The sequence below is a fragment of the Cicer arietinum genome, chromosome 2 (assembly GCF_000331145.2).
Source record: "Cicer arietinum cultivar CDC Frontier isolate Library 1 chromosome 2, Cicar.CDCFrontier_v2.0, whole genome shotgun sequence".
In the NCBI taxonomy this organism is placed as follows: Eukaryota; Viridiplantae; Streptophyta; class Magnoliopsida; order Fabales; family Fabaceae; genus Cicer; species Cicer arietinum.
In genome coordinates this window covers 8837831-8844737 of record NC_021161.2, presented here as the reverse complement: position 1 = coordinate 8844737, position 6907 = coordinate 8837831, and positions in this window count along the sequence as shown.

The window sequence follows — 6907 nt, the reverse complement described above, 5'->3', positions numbered from 1 at the left end:
AACTGACTTCGATACAGATACATATGAGCCGGACCGAGTTGATGAGATTGCAAAAGCAATTGAAGAAGATCTTCGAGATTGTCCTAAAATGTTTGAAAGTTTGTTGAGTGATGCAGAGAAAGAATTATATAATGGTTGTACTAAATTCACAAGACTGTCAGCGATATTAAAGTTGTACAACTTAAAAGCGAGTAATGGATGGTCTGATAAAAGCTTTACAGAATTATTAACACTCATAAAAGATATGTTGCCAGATGATAATGAACTTCCCAGTCGAACCTACGAGGCTAAACGGATTTTGTGTTCTATTGGAATGAGTTACGAAAGGATTCATGCGTGTCCTAACGATTGCATTTTATTTCGAAACGAATATGAACTACTTAAGGCGTGTCCAAAATGCAATGTCTCTCGATATAAGAAGAAAGAATCTACTCCAGCAAAAGTCGTGTGGTATTTTCCTATAATACCAAGATTTAGGCGCATGTATCGCAGTGAAGAAGATTCAAAACACTTGACATGGCATGCAGATGAAAGAATTAGAGATGGAATGTTTCGACACCCTGCAGATTCCCCACAATGGGCAAAAATTGATCACGAGTATCCTGAATTCGGGATAGAGTCAAGAAATCTAAGACTTGCACTTTCTACTGATGGAATGAATCCACATGGTCTTCAAAGCATCTCACATAGCACGTGGCCTGTGATTTTGGTAATATATAACCTACCTCCATGGTTATGTATGAAGCGTAAGTTTATGATGTTGTCTCTGTTAATTTCTGGACCCAAACAACCGGGGAATGATATCGACGTATACTTGACTCCTCTAATCGAAGATTTAAAAAGTATGTGGGAGACAAGTGTGGAAGTTTATGATGGGTATAGGAAAAAGTGTTTCAATTTGAGGGCTATGTTGTTCGGCACAATTAATGATTTTCCAGCATATGGTAATTTATCAGGATATAGCATTAAAGGTCAGTGTGCATGTCCTATATGTGAAGAGAGTACAAATTGGATGCGGTTGAAACATTGTAAGAAGAATGTGTTTCTTGGACATCGTAGATTTTTACCTTATAGTCATCAGTATCGTGGGTGGAGAAATGCATTCAATGGAAAATCAGAGGAAGGTAAAGCTCCTTTAGCACCGACTGGATATCAAATACTTGAAAAAGTACAAGGTTTGACCAATAAATTTGGCAAACCTTTTGCGGGAGAGCTGGTGAAAACTGGGTGGAAGAAAAAGTCAATTTTCTTTGAATTGCCATATTGGAAGTCATTGTATGTAAGACATTTCCTCGATGTGATGCATATTGAAAAAAATGTATTTGAAAGTGTTATTGGTACGTTACTCAATGTTCCAGGAAAGTCTAAAGATGGCGTCAATGCAAGATTGGACTTGGTCGATATGGGAATAAGAAATGAACTGGCTCCAGTAAAGAAAGGAAATCGCACATATCTACCTCCAGCCGCTCATACTCTATCTAGAAAGGAAAAAATTGTTTTATGTAAATTTCTACACGAAGTTAAAGTTCCAGAAGGATACTCTTCGAACATTAAAAATTTGGTTTGTATGAAAGACCTCAAGTTAAAAGGTTTGAAGACCCATGATTGTCATATTATAATGGAGCATTTGCTACCAATAGGTATACGTTCCATTTTACCTGAAAAAGTTCGACTAGCCTTAACTAGATTATGTTTCTTCTTCAGGGAAATTTGTAGTAAAGTGATCGACCCTCAGAAATTACCGACATTGCAGAGGGAAATTGTTGTTACTTTGTGTGAGCTTGAAATGTATTTCCCACCATCGTTTTTTGATATAATGGTTCACCTTACTGTTCATCTGGTTAAGGAGACACAACTTTGTGGGCCAGCTTATATGAGATGGATGTATCCGATAGAACGATATATGAAAATATTAAAAGGGTACGTAAAAAGTAGAAGTCGACCAGAAGGTTGTATTGCTGAACGATACATTGTTGAAGAGGCTGCTGAATTTTGTACTGAATATCTGTCCAATGTTGAATCCATAGGGCTTCCCATGTCTCGTCATTCGGGAAGACTATCAGGAGAAGGGATAACTGGAAGGAGACTACTGACTATATCAAGGACAGAATGGGAGCAGGCACAATTGTATGTTCTGCACAATGATGATGAGGTTCAACCGTATGTTACAATACACATTGATCAGTTATCTCGTTTGAACATGAATAGGAATCAAAATTGGATAACTCGAGAGCACAATCGAAGTTTTGTAACATGGTTAAAAAATCACATAATGTCAAAATTTGATATAGACCCCGGATCAATTTCAAATAGATTGAGGTGGCTAGCAAATGGTCCGAGCTTACATGTCTTTTCTTACACTGGTTATGTTATTAACGGCTACACATTTTATACCAAAGAACAAGATGATCAGACCACTATGCAAAATAGTGGAGTCACTCTCGTAGCTGAAGCGATGCATGTCTCAAGTGCAAAAGACAAAAACCCAATATATGCAAATCTATCATATTTTGGGGTTATCGAGCGCATATGGGAGTTAGACTACACAATGTTTCGTGTTCCCATATTTGGTTGCAAGTGGGTCGATAATAATAATGGCGTTCGGATTGATGAGTCAGGATTCTTGCTTGTCGATTTTAATAGGGTGGGATACAAAGACGAGCCTTTTATTTTAGCGTCGCAAGCTCAACAAGTGTTTTATGTCACTGATCCTTCTAATGATAAATGGTCTGTTGTCCTATCGACCAATAAAATAAGTGATGATAACAATAATGATGAAGATGTTGGTAATGATCTTTTATTTGCAACATCACAACAACCACATGAAATTGATTCAACTGATGATGGTTTATATCTTAGAGATGATCATGATGAGGGGATTTGGATTAATCCATCGTTTTGTATTGTAAATGGACAAACAAATGTGAATCCCACCAGGAAAAGAAGAAGGGCATCTTAATGTATATGTTTAATTGTTTTATATAAGCCATGCATGTAATATGAATTATTGTGATAAATATGAATATAATCTGAATTATTGTGATAAATATGCATGTAATTTGAATTGAGTGTTTTATACTAATATGGCAGAATAGCAACATATTTCATATCAGAAGCTTTTGGAATCAAACCATACATACCAGCATATTGGGATCCTAGCTATAACATCTCACAATTTGCTACTAATGTCTCTTTTGCTTCTACTGCTACTGGTTATGATAATGTCACTTATATAATGTAAATTAAGTGCCAATTCGATTGGAATAAATGTCTGAGTTACAGTCATCCAAAATTGACTAACTCTAACAGACACCTAACATGACTATCTCTAATAAGATTTTCTTCAAACACCTTGTACGCATCATGGGAATCCCCAAAAACACATTGTTATCAAAAACATCAGACTCAAACCCATTTTTCGCAACATGGCAATGAACCTGAATACCAAGTTTCGATTTAAGAAGGAAAGGGAATGTAAAGAGATAAAAAGGGTGTTGAGGTGGAGATTGAATTGTGAAAGAGTAAGCTTTGATGTTTGTGAAAAGATGCATAAAAGGAGAAGAGTATGGTGAAGAGGAAGGGATTTTGGCGGTGACCAGTTACTACTATGTGGGTTTTGCATGTTGAGCTTGTTTAAAAAATAACATAACAAAACACAAAAACAATAAGGCCTTTTACAACGCTCATTTAAAAAAGCGTTGTAAAAGGCTTTAAAAAAAAACATTCATATAACATAATAAAACAAGGAGGTCTATTACAGCGCTTGTCCAAATAAGCGCTGTAAAATACTGTTTTAAAAATAAAATAAAGAGACCTTTTACAACGCTTATTTGAACAAGCGCTGTAAAAGGGTTTTATATATAACATAATAAAACAATGAGGTCTTTTACAGCGCTTATTGGGAAAAGCGCTGTAAAAGAGCCTTTTAAAAAATGAAATAAGGACGCCTTTTAGAGCGCTTTTTAAACAAGCACTGTAAAAGGGTTATAAAAAAGCGTCGTAAAAGGGTTTTATATATAACAGTAACCGCTTCAGTTTCCTCTTCATTACGTAAACTTCACTATCATCTCAACATTCATCGTTCTTCTATTCTTTTGCAAACCCTATAATCCCGTCCATTACGAACCGTATTTCCACCATCATCTCCTTCATTTCGAACCTTATTTCCATCCAAGATCATCTCTCCCATTGCACACAATATATTTTCATTGAAATACGTAACCCTCATTACGTATTTCTTCAATACCGTATTTCTGTGAACCATATTTCTGTGAACTTTCTGCGTTCCCTCTTTTCTTTACATTTCATCTTTCTTCGAACCATTATTCAGATATTGATGTTATTAATTTTTTGTAATCATTAAAATGCATGTTGAGCTTGTTTAAGATATACTGATACATGTTGAGCTTGTTTATAATAATGCATGATGCATGTTGAGCTTGTTGATGTTATACTAAACTGCATGTTGAACTTGTTGTAGTTAAATGGATACAAACAAAGATTTAGAAGTTCAAAATGAAGAAGTTGGCACCTCTAAGACTTACGAAAAAGAAGTCAAACGTGGTGCAACTATCATGCAAAGGGTGATTAAAGCACGGAGCAGTGGCATTAAATTTGAGGTATACTATATATACTCTGTTTGCTGTGTGTTTTTTTATCTTTTTTTAGGGTTTAGGGCATGTACTTACTATATGAGTTTATTAGGTTGGCTGGAACGAGAGTGGTCAGCCAGTTGACCCCAACAGCTCCATGTTTGTAAGCTACATTGGGGCTGTTGTTCGTCAAAATGTCCCAATAACAATAGACAACTGGAGAGATAAGGCGTTGAAGGATGCCAAAGATATCATCTGGAATGACATTCAAGTAAATATTTTGATCTACTCTTTTGTCATTTATAATTTTTTTCGTTGAAATACTTTACTTATAATTTTTTTCATTGTAGACGACTTTTGTTCTTGATGAGGGACGAAAGTCTTATGTTTTGAGAGTTGCTGGGAAGATCCATCGTGGATTTAGATCCCATCTCTCAAATTTCTATCTAAAAGATATAGAAGGAAACACAAGTGCTGAACCTCCAAATATATATCAACATTATATATCAAACGATGAATGGAGAGCATTTGTTTCTAAATGTTCTGACCCCGCGTTTGTCGTAAGTGATTAATTTATTAGCATTTGTGTTTTATTATTCATATTCGCAGCATATTTTAAATTTTTACACAATTGTTATTTTTTTTTATATAGAATATTAGTAAGGCAAATCGCGAACGGACAAGCAACCCAAAACACCCATACAAGAAATCACGTATGGGATATGCACGCCTTGAACAACAAATTGTAAGTAATTAAACATCACTTTTATATAATGAAGTAATTTGTATTATAAACTATAGTGTGTAACTAATTTGTATTATTTTGTTTATGATTTTAACGAATAGAGAAAAGACACCCAAGCCGATCAACCCTTGGGTCGTCATATCTTATGGAAGGAAGCGCGTGTTAACAAAGAAGGAGTGGTTGATAATGAAAATGTCAAGAAAGTTGTAGAACTTTGTGTAAGTATATTATCACTTTAATATTTTTTAATATTGTATTTTAAAAATGCTATTGAACTTATCTTTTTAATGTTACATGTATTTTAGGAAATTATTGAACAAAGTTCTGAAACTCAAGAGGGCAACAATCCAAAACACCCATACAAAAAATCACGTATGGGATATGCACGCCTTGATGCACAACTTGTAAGTAATTAAACATCACTTTTATATAATGAAGTAATTTGTATTATAAACTATAGTGTGTAACTAATTTGTATTATTTTGTTTATGATTTTAACGAATAGAGAAAAGACACTCAAGTCGATCAACCCTTGGGTCGTCATATCTTATGGAAGGAAGCGCGTGTTAACAAAGGCGGAGTGGTTGATAATGAAAATGTCAAAAAAGTAGTAGAACTTTGTGTAAGTATATTATCACTTTAATATTTTTTTAATATTGTATTTTAAAAATGCTATTGAACTTATCTTTTTAATGTTACATGTATTTTAGGAGATTATTGAACAAAGTTCTGAAAATCTGGAGGGCAACAAGGATACTTGCAGGGACATTCTTGGTAAAGTGTTTAATGTCCCTGAGTATTCCGGTCGAGTTAGGGGGAAAGGATTTGGTGTAACTCCCAAAAGCTTTTTTCCTCAAGAGAAGCGCCAAAAACCTTCCAACAAGGAAGTATTAGAGAAGCTCAGAATCCTATCAGAGCAAGTGGCACTCTTGGTGAATACGAATAAAGACAAGCAACTTCCGGATCAGCTCCAACCTGAAATACAAATGGAGAGTGAAACCGCGAGTTGCAACGTCGGTTTGAAAAAGTATTCCCGAGGTAATTAGTTACTTACTTGCTTATGTAATTACCTATGTATTAAACAAACTTATATATTAACCGTACTTATGTTTTAACTATTGATTTAGGGTGTCACTCCATGTGTCCTATACTTGTCCTCGCCTACTCAACAGAAGGTGGGAAAAGGAAAATTGTGCAATACTTCGGGAAAAGTATTGCACAATACTTCGGGAAAAGTATTGCACAATACTCCGATCCCTGCGGGCCATGTCAAAGTATCGCCTACTGTTGCTTTTGAACCAACTGCATCGTTGCCCTTACCGGACAACGATGGAGATATGCAGTTATTAGGCGACGCTATTGGTAGTTACGTGGCATGGCCCACAAACCTTGTTGCCCTCGAAAAAAAGATTCCCAGAAACAAATCAGTTACATATCCCGAAAAGGTTTGTCACATTTATTGCCTAAGGTTTGTCATTTTTTCAGATTCAATAAACTAACATTTTACCTCATTTTTGTAGGTCCAAATAAATAAACCACCCCTACAGCCAAAAAAGGCAGCAAACCTCAA